Source organism: Rhineura floridana, chromosome 5, assembly GCF_030035675.1.
Source record: "Rhineura floridana isolate rRhiFlo1 chromosome 5, rRhiFlo1.hap2, whole genome shotgun sequence".
Classification (NCBI taxonomy): domain Eukaryota; kingdom Metazoa; phylum Chordata; class Lepidosauria; order Squamata; family Rhineuridae; genus Rhineura; species Rhineura floridana.
Genome location: NC_084484.1, coordinates 70,527,764 through 70,548,227, shown reverse-complemented (window position 1 = coordinate 70,548,227; position 20,464 = coordinate 70,527,764). Strand labels below are relative to the sequence as shown.

Below are 20,464 nucleotides of genomic sequence, written 5' to 3'. Positions count from 1 at the left end.
AATCAGATCAGTCGATATTATTGGACCTAAGTTAGGCATGCTCATTAATTTCAGTGAAAGAAATTTCAGAGTAGAAAGCTGGCTCAGTATAGACTATACTGGTTGGCAGCTGCTTATTAGTTCCTACTTCAAAAAGCCAAGGCAAATTGTGGAGAGTGAGTAGTATGTAATTGCGGAAAAGACAATGAATCCTGATGATAGCATCCCGTCTACATCATCAAGCAGTGTGGTAGCAGCAGAAGATAAACGTGTAGAAGCTGAATTCAGTAAGTCATATAATATGTGTAACAGTGAGAAAGGACAGTCAAATGGTAGAGAAGGAGAAAGCGGTATTCAAGCCTAGCCAGATTATTCTATAATCTTAGAAGGTTGCATAATCTTTGAAGGGGTGTGGTTGTAAGGGAGTATTGCTTTGACTAGCATGAAGGGACCCTGCATTTCTGCATTTGCCATTATGCTACTGCCCATCACTGCAGCTAGGAGATATTTTTTTTCTTTTTTGGGGGGCGGGGAAGCCAAGAGAATAGTGTAGCATGGGGTAGCCTGAGTTCATTTATTAGCAGTTTAGTTCAAAGGCCTTTTGGCCCAGAAATTAATTAATTTGGAATTGCAGGGAAATTTTTTTGAATTCTCTCCCAGTTCTGAAAGGTGACACCATTATTACACTTATGATCACATAATCTTCTTTCAGAAATTGGTCCAGTGGAAAGCTTCATAGTGAATAGAATGGGTCAAATGCTTTTGATTCTGGTTTCCAAGCCAACTCTGATGGTTGTGACGCATATGACCAAACATTATCTCCAGCCATGCACTGAATTCAGTCCTGTAACAACTGATTTCATTCTGAAATGGTTGTCTCAAAGCTCCGCTGCAGAGCCAGACTGATTTTCACTCCATGAAAATGTGTTTAGAAATAGTTTTTAATTTCACCACACACTCAAATTTGATCAGGTCAATCTTTAGCCCTTTAAATTGGGTCTCAGCCTTTCCATATCACACAGAACATTTATGAAAGGTCATCTAAATACAAAAAAAAGATAATCGCATAGGAAATGCTGGAAAGAAACCCCTGTCATGTGGAGTACAAAAAAAAAAAGAGTTTAGCAATTATAATAAATAGTAAATTAAGGCTGCAATCATAGTATACACAATTACTTGGGAGCAAGTCCCACTGAACTCTTTGAAAGAGCAATAATCTTTGGAAATAATTTAAGTATCGTACAAATGGTTTATACAGAAAGTCAAAATAATTATTTTGCATACATATACATTTCATTGTGTTTTCAGAAACATTTTAGTTCTCAGTGCAGAAAAACATGTGCCCTAATTAGCTAAAAGTTAATCATAAACACATACACACTCAATACCAATAATTCCATCAGTAATTTTGAAAATGCACATGCAAGCAATGCATACCAGAAATTTGATCAGGATGAATTCAAAACCCTCTTATACATTTGCCAATAACTGAAACTAGAGAGAGAGAGATTGAAATTTTTTTAAAGTTTTTTTTAGCAATTTTTCAATTGCAAACAAAGCTAACATATGATGGTTCAATGGAAACAGAAATCACTGTTATTCAGTTCAATGATAGAGTTAACACATATGCTTAAATGTCTCCCACCATGGAATGGTAAAGACCTTAAGTTAGCTAGATCATGATCTTCATTTACTAGACTGGATTTCATGTATATGTGACTAAAATAATATAGATAACATGAGTACCCTCCCTAACCAAGCTGGCAGAGGTAATCTCGGATGTGTGTTGGAGAATCCTTTCATGCTGGTGTTGGCAGACTTCATTATCCATGCTGAGAATGCCTCAGATAGGCCAGCTTGGGACAACCATGGGGCTGTCTCAGTACATCAATGGCTCAACACATGTGGAAGGGCATACCCTCAATCTGATCTTTGTCACAGAGCAGATTGCTAATACTCGGTTGATTGGGGGACTCACTGTGAGTCCATTATCATGGACAGACTATTCCCTGGTAAGGTTTGGGCTGAATGTAACTACTCTGCAAGGATGGAGCCCATTGAGATAGTCTGCCCTTGGAGATTTATGTCATCTGATGGATTTTTGAATACTCTGGAGGATTTTCCAGCTGACATGGTGGGTGCTTCTGTCGAGGCTCTTGCCTTTCTGTGAAATGGTAAGATGCTTAGAGCCATGGTCATGATCGTTCCTGAGTGCCCTCACTTTGGAGCACGTAGGTCACCTTAGTGTTCCAGTAATCTGCATGTGATGTATGTGAGGGGGGTCAGCTGCTGGACCACAGGTGGTGTAGATCTCTGTCTGAACCTGACCAAACATGCCTACCATGTGGCAGTGGTGGTGGCAGCAAAGAAAGCTTGCTTCTCTGCCACTATTGCATCCACAAGTAGCTGTCCAGCAGAGCTTTTAAGAATAGTGAATGGGCTTTTGTCATCTGGCCAAGAGAGTGTTGTTCTGACACCCTAAGAGGCCTGCTGTAACAACTTTGCGAGACACTTTAGGGATGAAATCATTCAGATTTGGGCAGAGTTAGATGCCATGGTTGAAGCAAGTCCAAAGGAGGCATCCAGAGCACTTTCTGTTCCATCTCTACTGGATCAGTTTTGATTATTGCGGCCTGAGGATGTGGACAAGCTGCTTGAAGGTGAGCAGCTGGCCACTTGACCTTACCCATCTTGGCTTCTTAGAGCTAGCCTAGGAGGTTGACTGGATGCATCCAGGGAGTGATTAATGCTTCACTGGAAGATGGGGAAACACAATCTACCTTTACGGAGGTGGTGGTGCATCTCTAGACCCAGAAGTAATAAACAACCATCACCTAGTGACAAATATCCCCTTTCTGGGAAAGGTGCCTGAGAAGATGGTGGCGGTCTAGCTTCAAGCATGCTTGGAGGAAACTGATTACTTGGATCTATTCCAGTCTGGCTTCTGACCTGGCCACAACACTGAAATAATCTTGGTTGCCCTGGTTGGTGACATCTGTTGGGAGAGAGATAGGGGGAATGCAACCCTGCTTGTTCTCCTTGAACTGTCAGTGGTTTTCTATACTGTTGACTATGGTATCCTCTGGAACATCTCAGGTGGTGGGTTTGGGGGCACTGTGGTTCAGTGATTTTGCTCATATCTCCACAGCTGCTTCCAAAACCTAGTTATGGGAGGGTACTGTTTGGCACCATGGGGACTGTCCTGTGATGTTCCACAGGGTTCCATCTTGACCCCCATGCTATTTAACATCTATATGAAACCACTGGGAGCTGTCATCTGGACATTTGGAGTGAGATGCCATCAATATGCAGATAACACCCAGCTCTCTCTCTCTATTCCATCTAAATCTGGACAGACAGTTGAGATGTTGAACCAGTGCTTGGAGGCGGTGATGGACTGGATGTGGGCCAATAAATTGAGGCTGAATCATGAAAAGACAGAGGTCACATATCCAAGAGTTGGGGAGATGGCCTGTTCTGGATGGGGTTGCAGTTCCCTGGAAGAAACAGGTCCGTAGCTTGCGAGTACTCCTGGATCCAACATTGTCACTGGAGGGTCAGGTAGCCTCAATTGCTTGAAGTGCCTTTTCTAGCTACAGCTGGTTTGCCAGCTTTGGCCCCATTTGGACAGAGATGACTTGGCAACAGTACTCCATGATCTGGTAACGTCCAGGTTGGATTATTGCAATGTACTCTACACGGGGCTGCCCTTGAAGATTACTCAGAAACTTTAACTGGTTCCCTTTAGAACTCATTTAAACCTGTTTTGAAACAGCTGCATTGGTTGGTAATTCATTTCTGGGGCCAATTCAAGGTGCTCACATTAATGTTTAAAGCCTTAAATGACTTATATCCCAAATATCTGAAAGACTTCCTTCTTCCCTATAGACCCTCTTGGGTGTTGAGACAGCAGAGGGGGCCCTCCTGGTAGTTCTGCCACCCTTTGAAGCTTGGGGTGGTGATGGCCTGGGAGGGGGTATTCTCTGTGGCAGCCCCTAAGTTATGGAACTCCCTCCCCACCAAGGTGCATCTGGCAACTTCACTATACAGTTTTCGGTGAATGCTGAAGACACACCTCTTTACCTTGGCCTTTGACAACTAAGATATTTATTTTTAGGTCCCACCCTATTTTTGGTGATGTTTTAGGTTGTTTTTAACTGTTTTTAATTATGTTATTTTAAAACTGTTGTAACCCGCCCTTGGACCTTTGGGAGAATGGTGGGTAATAAATGTAAGCAATAATAATACCCAATTTTTATCAAAATCACATATACGATCATTTGTGGAATTCACTCTTCACATCAAAATTGGTAGATGGTCTGCAGGTTAATTTTATTGGGCTGGATCTGGACTATGTAAGCCATTGAAATAAATGTGAAAAGATAGTCAATGCTTAGTTCTCATTTATGTGAAGGGGAGGTAAGTGCAACTAACTTGGTCTGGATCCAATCCACTGCAGGGGAAGCCAGTGAGCAGGGGTGCCAACGTGTACCTGGCCTCCCACCTCCTGCCTCAGTCTGCTTACCCAGGAGGGGTGAGGAAGCAGGGCAGTCAGAGCAATGCAAGCACAGAGCAAATCCAATCCTGTACTCCCACGTCTGGTCCACAGTGAACCACCTTGCCCCTGCCCATCCTGGTAAGCATAATGATGAGCTTGATGCACAGCCAGGTGCATGGCACTGCTCCTTCTTGCCAGCTGCCCTGACCCTCTGGTCTCCCCCCATTACTAATTGCAACACAGTGTATCTGTAGGCCAGAGTACCAATTGTTGGCTACACTCCTGCATACAGGACTCTTTCGACTTTTTACTGTTGGCAGATTTCAGTCAGATTTAAACAGCCCATCTGTATATAGGACCAGAGGGTAGGACTAGGTCTAATGGTTTTAAGTTGCAGGAGCGTAGATTCAGATTGGACATTAGAAGGAACTTCTTGACAGTAAGGGTGGTTCGGCAATGGAACCGACTGCCTAGGGAGGTGGTGGGATCCCCTTCACTGGATGTCTTCAAGCAGAGGCTGGACAGCTATCTGCAGGAGATGCTCTAGCTGTGGATTTCCTGCTGTGAGCAGGGGGTTGGACTCGATGGCCTACAAGGCCCCTTCCAACTCTATGATTCTATGATTCTATGAATCCCCTGTCAAGTAGCATAAGTACCTGACAATTAACCAGATGCATTTTTTTATCTGCCAGTTTGTCATCCACATTGGAGTGTCTTTTTACTGCCGTAAAATATTTGTGACGACTCCAAAATAATTAGTAGGATTTTCTATAAGTGCTTATCAACAATGTTCGGGCGGGCTACACTGGGATCCTCATTTCTTAGAGCATTTTAAGAGGATTGTCTGGAACATCTGATGGTCACATAAAATCTTATCACATAGTGCTTCTGAGCTGGTGGTTGGTAGCCACCGGTCACAGGTTAAGGTGACTCTTGCTATCCTTCTTCAACCACCTGGACATCTAAAGAAGCAAGTCATTCTGCAGGGAAGGAGAAGTGGGCTAACTGTTACCACATTGCCACATGGTTACAGCTGTGATACATTTACAGAAGGAAGTAGTTATTCACACAGCACATAGCTAAAACTATGAAATTCACTACCACAAGATTTGGTAATGGCCACCAACTTGATGGCTTTAAAAGTAGATTATACAAATTCATGGAAGATAAAACAAAGAGGATTTAATTATGATGGATGGATGTTGCCTTCAAGATCGGAGACAGCAGGCCTCTTAATAACAGTCATTAGGAAACAACAGTTGGAGAAAGCTGTTGCTCTCATGTTCTGCTTGTGGGCTTCCTAGACGCATTGCTCAGGCCACTTTGGGAAACAGGATGCTGGATGACATAGGCCTCTGGTCTGATCCATTAGAGCTCTTCTTACCTTTGCAGATCCAACAATGACACAATAATGTTTCCCTATTAGTAGCTGCAAGATTTCTGACTTGCTGGTAGATTTTGTACTATTTATTCCCTTAAAAATTAAATCCAAGATGGACACTCAAAAAGAAGTGATGCGGGAACTTAAAATAGATTCCAGATCAGCACATTGTGTTGGTATATTGTAAACACATGTGGAAAGAAGTGCCAGAGAAAAGAGTGCCAGAAAAAAATATTGCAATTAAGCTTAAACACAAATGCCAATATTTGAAAACAAAAGTATACCCACCTCTTATTTTTTTTAAAAACCAGTTCCTTAATGATCTTTAGTACTAATTATAATTATGTCTCCATCTGCCAATATTGGGCATGGAAACTGGTACCCATCCCTGCAAATCTAGAAATGAAACACCTATCGCTGTTGTTTCCAAATTATATTAATGAGTTCCATCTGATTTGCTGCTTTTGGGGGGGGTGTCTAAATATACAGTGACGTTGGCAAACAGTTATGTTCTCCCATTCCACTGAGTGAAAAGAACACATTCTTAGATTAACTGAAAAATAAACCCAAGAAGGCAGTAGATATTTTTCCCTAATATTTTCCTTCACCAGATTGTTGCAATTTGATATTTTCCCAAAGCAAAAAGCAGTTCACAAAATAAAAATGTGGAGACTTAACCATCATTTTACATTCTCCTTGGCACTTGTCACTCTGCAGCTGAAGTGATGTAAAGCTTTTTCATTTCTTAGGTTTTCCTGGACATGTTTGTCACCATAGCAGCAAAACAGACCTTTATTTTCCTTAACAAGAGCAGATGCAAAGTCTGTAAATCCCTGGTCTCTTCAGACTTTTTAAAATGCTTTGAGGTGTATTCATATAACTATAAGCTTCCAGTTTAAAAAGAATGCAAATGAAATGCCTCTCTGATTTTTAGAGGTGAATTGCATTTCCCCCCTTGTATCTAAGCTTATATTTCCTTTGAGTGGTGGCAGATTACTGGTGGCTTTCTTTTTAATTTTTGTTTTCTGTTTCTAGGGCAGACAATGGAGGTTTGTTACAGTTAAGTGGCTGCCAGTGAGAGGGACTTGGTTTTCTGTGAAGCCTCACTATGTTGTAACGAGACCCAAGGACAATATTAGCAAGCATCAATATTTCAGTTCACTTTTAATTAACTATGTGCATACCCAGCTTGATTGTAAATAGGGAAGTCAAAAGATTAAGTATCATAGCAGGACATGATAGGACAGTGGCTTTCAAATTTCCCACTATCACTTCCATACAAATATTTGTCTGCTAAGGAACCCTGTGAGTTGCAGAGGCTGTTGGGGCATGTTGCAGAGCCTTACTATGAGACTTTTTCTTATAAGAAATAATATGAATTTCTGCCAACTTTACTCTCCTTTTAGTTTTAGTCAAAATTACTTTTATCTTTTTAAAGCTGAAGTTATAAAAGAATTAATGTATACTCATTTGGGTTCTAGGTCCATCCAATTCTGGCATGCAAACATTTCATACGTGTAGGCTAATACATATGGTAGAGGTACTCAGAAGACATCATACACACATGCACACACGCTCTCTCTCATACACACTCTCTCTCACACACACTTAATTACCAGTCTGGGGGCAGGGTTTTGTTTAGTGCCAATTGACCTATAATGCTTGAAGACCCTCTCCACTATCATCATCATCATCATCATCATCATCATTTGTTGGTTGCTTCATACCCAATGGTCTCTAGGCAACTTACAACAGATTTAAAAACACACAATATAAAAAAGATTTTAAAACATATAACACAAATTTTAAAACATACAATATAAACACTTAAAACTAAGATAGCACCCCTCAAGAGCCAAAGGCCTGAATGAAAGGAAGGTCTTTGCCTGGCGCCTAAAGATGGATAAACAACGTGCCAGGTGTGCCTCCCTTGAAAGAGCATTCCATAGCTGAGAAGCCACCACTGAAAAGGCCTGTTATTGTGTTGTCACCCTCCAAGCCTCCATTGGAAGGGGCACACAAGTGAACTGACTGTCACTCCCATTTTTTGTCCTTAGTCCACTGACACAGACAGCTGTTTCCCTCCAATAAGAATTTTCATCTGAACTGTGCCTTTTAAGGCTGCTTCAGATTCTAGAGGATAATTGATAGGGAAACCTTTTTTAGCCAGAAGGTCACATTTCCTTCTGGGCAACTTTCTGAGGGCCACATGCCAGTGATAGGAGGGGCCAGTGACAAAGTGGAAAGAGCAATAAATGTAAATTTTATCTTTGTACAGTAGGGTAGTTTATACACACACACTCACACACTCTTCTATCCTTCATCAAGCAAGCAAGAGGCATTATCAGAATTCAAGGTCACATTTCATTCAGGCAATAACACCTGGGGTGTGAAGGAATGCTAGTGAGTGATGCGGCTCGGTAATAGGAGGGTGTCTTGGAGAGTTCCAATGGCCAGTTAGAGAGGGCTGGAGGGCTGCATTCAGTTCCTGTTTTGTATTATACAAAATGCACACCACAACTGATTTCTCACTTGCATGATTCCATGCATGTTTTCTCAAAAGCATGGATTTCTTGCTTATCGAGCAGGAAGTTGGACGAGATGGATTACAGGACCCCCTACAGTTTTTTCTTCTAGGATTCTGTACCCTATTAATTTATTAGGGCTTTCTTTTATGTAAAGGATAGGGTTGCAAGCTTAATCAGCAAAACAAACAAACAAAAACCCAGTGGCTTTAACTAAGTACTGAAATTTTCAGTTTATGTTGTCACTTTTTCTAGGCTCAGAGATGCCCCTACAAGCAATGTCTAAGAGACTGCCCCATTCCTGCATCCTCTTCCTTATTGCACATTGATCTGGAACACAGAAAATTTAGTAATTTAGTTGCCATTGATTTTATGAAGTTTTAAGATGATTTGACTATGAGCAGAACACAAAGTAACTGAAGCTTCTTTTGAGGATCTTTCTTTCTGACTTTTCTACTTATAGTGTATGATTATAGTGTGTGTGTGAGTATGTATAATTCCTAAATTACATCACTATTATTTTTGTCCCAATGCATTGCTTCATTATTGCATCTAGTAATGACAGGAGGGGGAGATACCTGTTTATTGATCATTATGATAATTGTCTACCGGGAGAAGCACAGAACATTTGTTTGAGAGCTGCATAGCTTCCATATTGCTACTGCTTACCTAAATGTTAATTTCATACACTTTAAATGGTTACAAAGAAGTTAACTCCTTAATGGCAGGGTCAAATACATACCAGTAAAAGTTACCAAAGGGACCTATATATTACCTATATATTACTCAAGCTATTTCCATAGGAAAAGTACACACTAGTGAAGTTACTACATTTAGGAAACTAGACTGTCCTCTGCATATCAAGGGCAACTATGTGTGAAGGGTATCACTAACATCAAAAGCCCTCTCTGGAGTGAAAATGAAGCCCTCCCAATAGGTTTGACATCGATATCCATTCCAGACAAATGTAGCATTCCTTTCCAGTACTAGCGATGGGCTTGTCAAAAAGAATTCTCTGTTAGATAGATAAACAATTGGCTGTTTCTGCAGCTCCACGTATGCATTCTGGCTCCCCGCTAGTTAATGTGCTTCCACCACAAGATGATGCATGAGAAACCAGGCCATGAGAACAGCTTGGGTCAATATTGCACTATGCAGACTTTCAATTTGGAATGTAGAACATACATTGCTCTATACAAATTGTGCATATAATTCTAAATTGTAACACTGTAAATACCACAACAGGCTATGAAGTGTCACAAAACATTCTCAACCTTTGAATGCTGTGGTTTCAGAAATTTACCATTTAAAAATATACCCTTTTTTTTTAAAAAAAAGGGGAAGTTTTCATCTGTGTATTGCTTCTAATTTCTATTTTATTTTATTTAGGTGTTAAAAATATTTTTAACCACTCTTCATTAGAAGATTCCAGAGTGGTATACAACAGTGTAAATAAAACTATTAACACAACATAGGAGTGCAATATAAAAATCAATAAACACAAGATTAAGAAGCAGATTCAAAACATAAAACTAAGGAGCAGAGAAAGCAGTTCTGACTAAACTGCCATCTAAAATGCTTGGGCAAATAGGAAGGTCTTAACTTGGCTCAGAAAAGATCGTAATTAATATCAGTGCCAAACACTGAGAGTATTCCAAAGTCAAGGTACCACCATAGAAAAGGTCCTTTCTTTTGTAACTTCAGAGCGTACTGTGACGCCCTTCCCTGGCTCTCCCTGTCAGGTTCCTACCTGCTCGTGGTTACTGCCTGTCTCTAGGCACCACCAGGGACTCCACCAGTCCGGACTGTCCTTTTTTATGGTTTCCCTCTCCGCTCTAGCATAGATCTCAACAGATCCCCCTGCTAGGCAGCACCACCAGTCACATCCTATAACCAGTATTCCCAGAGACTCTGCCTGAGTCTCCCTCAATTAGGTTACCTCTGTGACTGCGTGCTTAAGCTGTCCCAATCCCTTTGATTTACTCAGACTGCTTATAATTCTGGTTTGCTCTGAATACTTGTGGTGTTATTCTTCCCTTCCCCGCTGCCACCATTTGTCACTGTTTCCCTTCAACCTTGGTTATTTACCTCACCCTCCCTTCTGGTCTGTGAAACCCCAGCCAAGGATCAGGCCTTTGGTAAACCAAATTAAGTATTTATTAAATAACACAGATAACAAGATTTCTTTAAAAGGCACATAAGCATATGGTTACATCTATTCCTGAGGTACTGGTCTTAGTATTAATCCGAACTCCACCCTCTCCTCACATCCACCAACTCTCCACACAATCTCCTCTCAAAACCCACCAAAACAACCCACTCAAGTCCACCAATGTCCACACAGATTTACCTGTCATTCTTCCTTTTATACTGTCAGCCATTTTAAACATTCAGCCAATCATCCAACATTCTACTGCCCATTCACTCCCCCTTCCTCTTTCATTCTACTTACCATGTATCTCCTATACAAACAGCACTTACCCTATTTACACTAATACAGGAACATCACACGTACCTCTGTTAAATAAGGTAACTGGAGCAGGGCATCTACAAAGGATCTTCATATATGGGCAGATTGGTATTGGATTTTAGATTTTTACATTTATTTCAACATTTTGCCCCTCCAAAAGTCTCTCTGAACTTGCCTTCAAACTCATGGAATACTCTTCTATGTTATAGGGAATCAACAAAAAGGTTCCAAGCGTCTTAACAGTTTTGCTTTGAAGAAGACAAATACAACACTCACAGCCCAACCAAATAAAAACTAAAATCATAAATTGGGTTTAAAGTTGTTGCTAATTGTTACTTATTTTCAAAAAGTAAATGTCGATGATTTTACAATTCATAATCAAACAACTGTCCCAAAAATGAATAAAAAGAAAAGACAAGCCAAAAGACCATTTTGGACTTTCATAGTGCAACTCTATACATGCCTACTCAGAAGTGTCATTGAGCTTAGTGTAACTTATTCGCTGGTAAGTGAGTATAGGTGGAAAAGGGGAAACAGAAAGCTTCAGATTTCCCATTTTCCCTTTAACATTGATTATTTATTAAAACTATTTCTTTACTGACTTTCATGTAAACATTACAATGTGATGTATAAGAATATATTCAAATTGCATTAAAAGTTACAGAATAAGTAAAATACCAACCCACGTAAGGCTAAAACAGTAGTTTCCAACTTTTTTCTCCACAGACCACTTGAAAATTGCTGAGGGTCTTGGTGGACCACTTAATGATTTTTCCCCCTGCCTGTTGTAGCAACTGGAATGCACTGTGCTGGATGCTGGATGAGTTTTCTTTGTATTTCATTGTGTGTTTTAGTTCTAATATTGTATTTTATTGCATTACAATTTGAATGCCATAGAGTCCAATAGAATTAAAATTGTCAGTGTTCTTCACAGACTCACCATGGACCACCTGAGTGATGCTCATGGACTACAGTTTGGGAACCCCTGGGCTAAAATAGTCATATTAAGCTATCATGGTTATCTGGTATGTCCAGCAAAGGCCTGAGAGAATAAATATGTTTTTGGCAGACAGCAAAATGCCATCAGTGCTGGTACCTGACTTGATTCAGAGGAGAGGAGATTTCACAGAGAAAGCACCACTACTGAAAAGGCCTTTCAGTGGACACAGTTGTAACAATTGAAATTGCCCTGCAGCCTTCTCATTCCCCAGTGAGACAATGTTTGGACCGCTCAGTTCACATCTTTAAAAGGTATGTCTCTGGGGTTCCACTGTAATTACCTTGTTAGTTTCAACTATGCACTTAAATCCTAGGATTTAAGCATCTATTAAAATGCTTTCCTTAACAGAGATGTTATCTTATGTCTGTTTGTTAACTAATTAGAGAAGGGATTCCATCTTTATTCCATCCAATTGTGCTTTCAGACAGAATGTATTACTCTCAGCATGTAAATTCTATACAGTTTTTGGTTTTTTCAAAGATGATATAAGAATTTAATTGCATGATATAAGCAGGTCAGCAATGAGGTTAATGGCTTCATTTCTCCCCTTGCATAAATGGGACAAATAAAGGAAAGCCAGATTATGCTGAAAAGCTTTTCCAAGTTTTTGGCGTGAGATAAACTATACGATAGAAATAGAAAAAGAGAGATAGATCTCAACTGGGATTTCTAAAATAAACCACCCTTACTAATAAAACACAGATAATTAGCCAAAATAATTATAAAATCCCAGCAGAGATATTTTCTCACATCCTTGTGGTTTTACTTGGCAACCTTCAAGAAGGGTGATGGCCACACTATTAACACATGCCCAATTGTGCTATGCAAACACAAAGTACATTAATCTACTGACCCCTGTTCTTAAAAGTTTCTAGTTCACTTAATTTATGAAAGTCTATCTGCAGAATCCTGCTGTTTTCTCTTTGACCAAGTACTGTACATATCAGTTGATCTCTATGTACGGTTTATTACATCTAAGGTATAGTAAAATCATCGATCATCTACGAACTGCTGGTCACCAGGCAGGTATTTTTGTTTTAGCTTTATGAGAAAGCATATAAAGAAAATGTTCTAAAAGAATAAAGGTATCTATTAAAATCTTCAAACTACCACCATCTGGTAAACCCATCACTAGTGTTTTATGGCTTGCATTTGCTTGAAGTTAAAGTTTATTGTATCCAATGTGTTGTAAAAGAATTGTGTCACTTCTCACCCAGTTGTTGTTGTACTATATGTACAGGGTGTGTTGCATCCATCATCACTGTGTCGACTACAAATATATGTCTGGGATTTGTGATTTGCCTGAAGGTACAAAGGTGCTGAAGAGTGAATGAAAATAGATACGCTCTAAAATGTTAATAGCTGGCTCTGCATGAGTTCAGAAACAGGGTGTTTGGCCCTGCCCCCATCTTCTTCCTGAGCTGCATATGACATAGGACTTGGCCACAAGACTAGGCAAGGTGAGGTAACTCACCCCAGGCACAAAATATTGGGATATCACATCACCTAACAAGGGTTATCACAACAGCTGGCTAGCACAGATAAGCACCCAGAATGAAACCTACAGTCAACAGTTCCTTGCTATCAATAGCATTTTGTGCTTGAAACCTTGGACCCATGATCTCAAGGTGACTATGTAGAGTTGGGGCCAGACTGAGTCATGCTTAGAGTACTTCCATTTAAATAAATGGAAGTTACATTTGAAGGCTCACCTTACCCCGCATGTGCCACTTGACTTGACCTGCGGAACTGGCACTTTTACAAGTCCCACATAATGTTGATTCTGCACTTGCAATGAAGTGTGGCAGTACCTATATGATGGAACTCCCTGCTCATTGATATTAGGCAGTCACCTTCAATGTGCTTTTGTGCCTGCTAAAAACATTTTTGTGTTTAGGCAAGCCTACCCAGGCATGCCTTTTTAACATTCAAATTTTTTGACATGCAATTTTTTTGTATTGTTTTAAAATTGCTGATATTATTTCTATTTTGATAAATTCTGTTGAGTTTAACTTGATTTAAGTTGTTCTACCCTGACTAGGGCTGGATTAAATCGGGATCCAATCCATAGTCCAGAATGAGGTCTTATAGAGCAATCCTGACCATGTCAATTGAGAAATAAATCCTATTGAATTCATAGAATCATAAAATTGTAGAGTTGGAAGGGGCCTATATGGCCATGGAGTCCAACCTCCCGGTCAATGCAGGAATCCAAATTAAAGCATATCTGACAGGAGGCTGTCTAGCTGCCTCCTGAAGTTATCCAGTGTTGGAGAGCCCACCACCTTCCCAGGTAATTGGTTCCATTTTGTACTGCTCTAACAGTTAGGAGTTTTTCCTGATGTTCAGTCATAATCTGGCTTCCTGCAACTTGAGCCCATTATTCTGTGTCCTGCACTCTGGGATGATTGAGAAGAGATCCTGGCCCTCCTCTGTGTGGCAATCTTTCAAGTACTTGAAGAGTGCTATCATATCTCCCCTCAGTCTTCTCTTCTCAAGGCTAAACATGTCCAGTTCTTTCAGTCTCTCTTCATAGGGCTTTGTTTCTAGTCCCCTGATCATCCTCGTTGCCCTCCTCTGAACCCGTTCCAGTTTGTCTGCATCCTTCTTAAAGTATGGTGTCTAGAACTGGACGCAGTACACAAGATGCCTAACCAGTGCCAAATAGAGGGGAACCAATACTTCATGCAATTTGGAAACTATACTTCTGTTAATGCAGTCTAAAAGAACATTTTCCTTTTTTGCAGTCACATGACACTGTTGGCTCATATTCAGCTTGTAATCAACAACAATTCCAAGATCACTTTTGCATGTAGTATTGCTGAGCCAAGTATCCCCTATCCTATAACTGTGCATTTGGTTTCTTTTTCCAAGGTGTAGATCTTTGCACTTATCCCTGTTAAATCTCATTCTTTTCAGCCCAATGCCCCAGCCTATCAAGATCACTTTGAATTTTGTTTCTATCTTCCAAGGTATTAGCTATCCCAATTCTGTATCATCTGCAAATTTGATAAGCATTCCCTGCACCTCCTCATCCAAGTCATTAATAAAAATGTTGAAGAGCACTGGGCCCTGGACTGAGCCCTGCAGTACCCCACTCGTTACTTCCCCCCAGTTTGAGAGGGAACCACTGATAAGCACTCTTTGAGTACGATTCTGTAGCCAACTGTGGATCCACCTGATAGTTCTTCCACCCAGTCCACATTTAGCTAGCTTTCTAATCAGAATATTATGGGGCACTTTGCTGAAGTCGAGATATATGTTGTCCACAGCATTCCCACAGCCTACCAGGGAGGTTACCCGATCAAAAAATGAGATAATGTAGTGTGGCAGGATTTGTTCTTGATAAATCCATGTTGGCCTTTAATAATCACCGCATTGTTTTCAAGGTGCTTACAGATGGACCACTTTATAATATGCTCCAGAATTTTCCCAGGGATCAGTGTCAGGCTGACTGGTCTGTAGTTTGCAGGTTCCTCTTTTTTTTTGGCCTTTTTGAAGACAGGGACAACATTAGCCCTCCTCCAGTCATCCAGCACTTCACCCATCCTCCACAATTTCACAAAGATAATAGACAGCAGTTCTGAGACTTCTTCAGCCAGTTCCTTCAAAAATCTAGGATGCAATTCATTGGGCCCTGGAGATTTGAAATCATTCAAAGTGATTAGGTATTCCTTGACCATTTGTCTATTAATCTCAAGCTGCAATCGTGCCCCTTCAATTTCATGCTTTTCAAGAGAGTCATAGACCTTCTTTTGGGAGAATACTGAGCCAAAGTAGGAATCAAGCACATCTGCCTTTTCTTTGTCATCTGTTACCATTTTGCCATCCTCACTGAGTAGCTGTACCACCATTTGTTTTCCGTCTTTTACTATGGATGTACCTGAAGAAAGTTTTTTTGTTGCTTTTGGAATCCCTCGCTAACCTCAGCTCATTCTCAGCTTTAGCCTTCCAGATGCCTTCCCTGGAATTCTGTGCTACCTTTCTGTACTCTTCCTTTGTGGTCTGACCTTCCTTCACTTTCTGTATGTGTCTTTTTTTTTGTTTTCACGTCATCTCTAAGCTTTCTGTGAAGCCACCTTGGCTTCTTCTGCTGTCTTCCCCCTTTTTTCCTTGACTGAATTATTTGCCATTGTGCCTTTAGAATTTCCTCTTTTAGAAACTCCAGCCCATCTTGGACTCCTTTTTTCATTAGGGTCACTTGCCATGGAATCTTACCATTGTTCTGAATTTACTAAAATTGGATTTCCTGTCCTGAGTACGCATATGGCTACTCTCAACTTTTGCTTCCTTTAAAATCAAGAACTCTAGTATAGCATGGTCACTTTCCCCCAGAGTTCTCTGTTGGTTAGAATCAAGTCAAGGATAGCTGATCCTCTAGTTGCTTCCTCCACTTTCTGTAGGAGAAAGTTATCTCCAACACAAGTCAGAAATTTATTGGACGGGCCGTGTTCGGCAGAATTTGGCTCCCAACTGATATTGGGTAATTGAAGTCTCCCATTACTAATACATCATGCCTCCTCAAAACATTGGTGATTTGCTCTGCAAAGGTTTCATCCCTGTCTTCTCTTTGATTCGGTGGTCGGTAGTAGACTCCAACCACCATGTTCCTTTTATTTCTTGCCGCATTAATTTTAATCCAGATACTCTCAGTGGAGCTACCAAGCTCAACCTCCTGTATTTCTGTGCAGGGATATATTATTTAACATATAGCATGACTCCACCTCCCTTTCTGTCCCTTCTGTGCTTTTTGAGCAAGTTATATCCTTCAATTGCTGTATTCTAGTCATGGGAGTCATCCCACCCAGTTTCAGTTATCAAGTTGTATTTACTCTCCTGTGTTAAGAGTTCAAGTTCATCCTGTTTGTTTCCCTTACTGTGGGCATTAGTATACAGACATCGAAGACTATGTGATTTGCGGCCTGGCTTCCTTCCTACATTTTTATGAAGACTATTACTGGGCCCCATTAGAGCTGTTCCCTCAGTTCCTCTTACTCTGCGCAAGCCTCTGTTAGTTGTTACCACCCAGTTTACGCCTCCCTCCCCCTTCGGATTCAGTTTAAAGCTCTCCTGATGAATATCTCCATGCTGTGGCCAAACACATTTGTCCCAGTCCTTGTGAGGTACAACCCATCACTTGCCAGCAGTCCATCGTTCAGGGAAGCATAGCCTGTTGTCCCAGAATCCAATCTCTCACATTGGCACCACCTTCGTAGCTTGTCATTCACCTGGAGTATTTTGCTTTCCCTTTCCACTCCTCTTCAATAGGGCTCACTTCCAGGATTGCAGCTTCATTTAGTTAGATGAAAAATCTGTAAATCCTTCCTAAATAATTTGGAAATGGTTGGTTTCATAGAAGGTACACAGACATAGTGATCTATGCAAATTACTTAAGACTGCTAGAATGAATGATTTGGGGGATTTTGGATTAGTATAACAAACAATTGACAAAAGAAAGCAGTTATCAGTATGTGGATTGCAGAAATGTGAGCACTGTGACCCTCAAACCCTCAACTGCAAATAAGCTTCTACCATGCACCAGTAAAGGTAATGGGGAGCAAAACCTACTAGGGCAGCAGCATTAATTAGAAAGAAACCAGCTGTGCCTCTATCAGGTCTGGACAGAGTACATAAAAGATAATCAGAATCCTTCCCACAGGACAGTTGGTGGTAGATGGCCTTGTATAGAGAGGGAGGGGCAGTTCAGCTGGAGCAGGCCCTGAGGTGGTATTTGCCTGCCTCTCTCCCTTTCCTGGAATCCTTCCCAAAGGACAGTTGAAGGTAAATCAGTACATAAAAAGTAATCAGCATCCCACAGACAGTTGATGTTAATGGTAAATAGCCATCTGGAGGGCAGAAGGGGAAAGTCCAAATGAAGCAGGCAGGTTCTAAGGTGGTCTTTGCCTGGCTCACTGTCTCGCCTGGATCCTTCTCACAGGACAGTTGATGGAAGATGGCCTTGTTGAGGAGTAGAAAAGTCCAGCTGCAGCAGATTCTGAGATGACATTCACCGGCCTCCCACTGTCAAGATCCTTCCCACAGGGCAGTTGGTGGTAGAGATACATGATCCTATGAATGGTACCATCAACTTGCATGTACCACTTTCAAGTGACCAAGGCAGCAGAGAGAGATAAACACACCCACGGATAATAAATTTCTGAATTGAAGCACTTACTTCCAAACATTGGCATGTTTTACCCCTAGAATTACTATTACACTTTTAAGACATTGTAGTGCCCCACCTTTAATTCATTTACTTAGGAGAAAATGCTATGTTAATGCTTAAAATTAACTATGCTTGGGATCATTACTGAAGTGCTATTTTATGAAATAGTGCTGGGATTAGAATTGTCCTATTGGTCAATGAACATCATTACTAATGCAAGCACAAAAGTGCTTTCCCTGTGTGGCTGTAAGGTCCAGCATGTGGAAACATTTACGGTTTCCCCGGTGATTTTGGAAATCATCTGGCATCACATCAGTTCCACTTTGGTTTTATGATTGCAGTGTGTCCCACAGTGTGAAAAACATGTTACTTATGACAATGCAGTGTGAAGGCATGCCATTTAAAATAATATCCTCATTAGAATGCAGATGCTTGCTTCCTGCTTTCTGTTGAAAAATGTTAACAAAATGTGGACCACTGCCCCTTTCCCGTTGTAATATCCTGCTTTACCTGCCTTTAATCTGAAGCTGTTTTTAGTTTAGGAGTGGGAGGTTTGGGGTTATTTTAAATGAGGGAAGGAATCTCATTATACTGCCAGAGAAAAAGACTATTACTGAAAATTAATGATAATGAACCAAAGGCATTAAGCTATCAGCTGTCTGAACAGCTAAGATACTGACACATTTTAACATCAAAGCTGAGACTAAATTATCCCTATTATTGCTAGGTAATAAAGTAATATATTCTGTGCATCTGTCTTAGCTGAGGAATTATGCACCTCCCCAACTTTATCTGTTCTCCCCATGCCAGTGGGATATGCTAGCTAGAACAATCTGACTAGTTTAAAATTCACATAACTCTTTTCTTGCTAAATATATTAAATTTGTAAGCAATGTATATTTATAAAATTCTTTTGCAGAAGTAATTATCCAGATTAATATATTTTTGTCCACAGTGACAGTGAAAGGCGTCCAGACCTTTATGTGGCTGTACTTGGAAACCACTGAGGTTGGCAGTGAGCCTCAAACCCTGGGATACCGTAACACACACACACAAAAAGCCCCTCGTCCCATTATTTTTTATTTGATCTATATATTCTAGGCATTTATATGCCTATAAACAAGTTCTCTGGGCAGCAAACATGGATGAAAGAAAATCAAAATTCATGCCATAAAGTAGTCCAATAATAAAATGTATAAAAGCAGAATAAACTGGTAATGATAAAGCTGATGAGATCTAAAGCAGATTAAAAGGCGGGGGAAATTAAAATAAGATATTTTCCTGGTGCCAAATTAACATCAAGGTGGGCACTACCAGGTGAGCCTCTCTAGGAAGGGTATTCCAGAGCCGGGATTCCAGAAGGCCCTTTCCCTAGTAGCCACCTATGACACCTCATCCAGAGGGGCACCCAAGGAAGGGTATCATAAGAATATATCAAGGTATGAATAGGTACATATGGAGATAGCAGCCCATTCAGTACACCCTGAATGTCCTCATTCAGTGCACCAGAGAAGGACGTCTCCAATGATGGTGTTCCTGCTCAGCATGCTTCTCATGTGCCCTTTGTTCAGAGGAACATCTCATATCTAGATTCATTTTGTTGAGAGCAGAGGCCAGACATTATGCCTGTTGTGCACAATGCAAATGATGTCAAAAATGACAAATTGTTTCCTGCCCTGTAACATTTAGGAAACCTCACAACCTGATTCAGGATCATAGTGTCAGTTTTCTCACTCATGATTGCACAGCACTGACATGAAATGAGGTTGGGAAATGTTATAAAGTGTTGGTGGTGGGTCTTGGGTTAGGCATTTTCTATTTTTAAAATTATTATTACTTATTTATTTTTATTTAAATTTGTCATAATTGTATACTGAATACACCATAAATTCTGAAACAAAACAAAACAAAGCATATTACAATAAATCCAGAAATGCAAAAGGCTGTACATTTTCTTGAACTTTGTTACTCCAGTACATCACAAACATACTCCAATTTTTGGTAGAGATTCTTTGCCTACCCTCTCTGATCCTTACTATATTAGTTAATTTAACCATATATGCTATTTCCCATAGTTTCACATCTAAATATTGTGTAAATGGGAAGGAACTTGACATGGAGATCCTGTTTTGGTGCTATTCCCATTGTGAACATAACATTTCATCCTTCCGTTATTCTTCTTAACTCATACTACTAAACTACTTCAATTGCTTTACACATAGAAGCCACACAATATTACCCAAAGAAGAATGTCCTTAACAATGGGTATATGTAGAAGATATGCCATCTAGACACTGTAAGCCAAACATGGAGTTTCAACAGAATTTTTGTGTGAGGCCATAAAAGCATAACTATAAATATGATCTCCTTGTTGGTTGTTTATGTCTCAGCAACCCAGGTTTCAAATCATCTGACCCTAGACTGGCAGAATTTTCTGACATTTAG

General features: G+C 40.4%; 1 long non-coding RNA gene across 3 annotated transcripts in view; it reads left to right on the top strand.

Annotated features, from left to right (window-relative positions):
* The window catches only part of LOC133384996 (uncharacterized), a 97,232-nt gene extending 77,278 nt beyond the window's left edge, over positions 1 to 19,954 (top strand). For all 3 annotated transcript variants that reach the window (XR_009762751.1, XR_009762749.1, XR_009762750.1), the window contains 2 exons: positions 11,923 to 12,104; positions 17,792 to 19,954. This is a non-coding gene — a long non-coding RNA (uncharacterized LOC133384996). The remainder of the gene's footprint in view (positions 1 to 11,922; positions 12,105 to 17,791) is intronic.
* Positions 19,955 to 20,464: the final 510 nt, after the last annotated feature.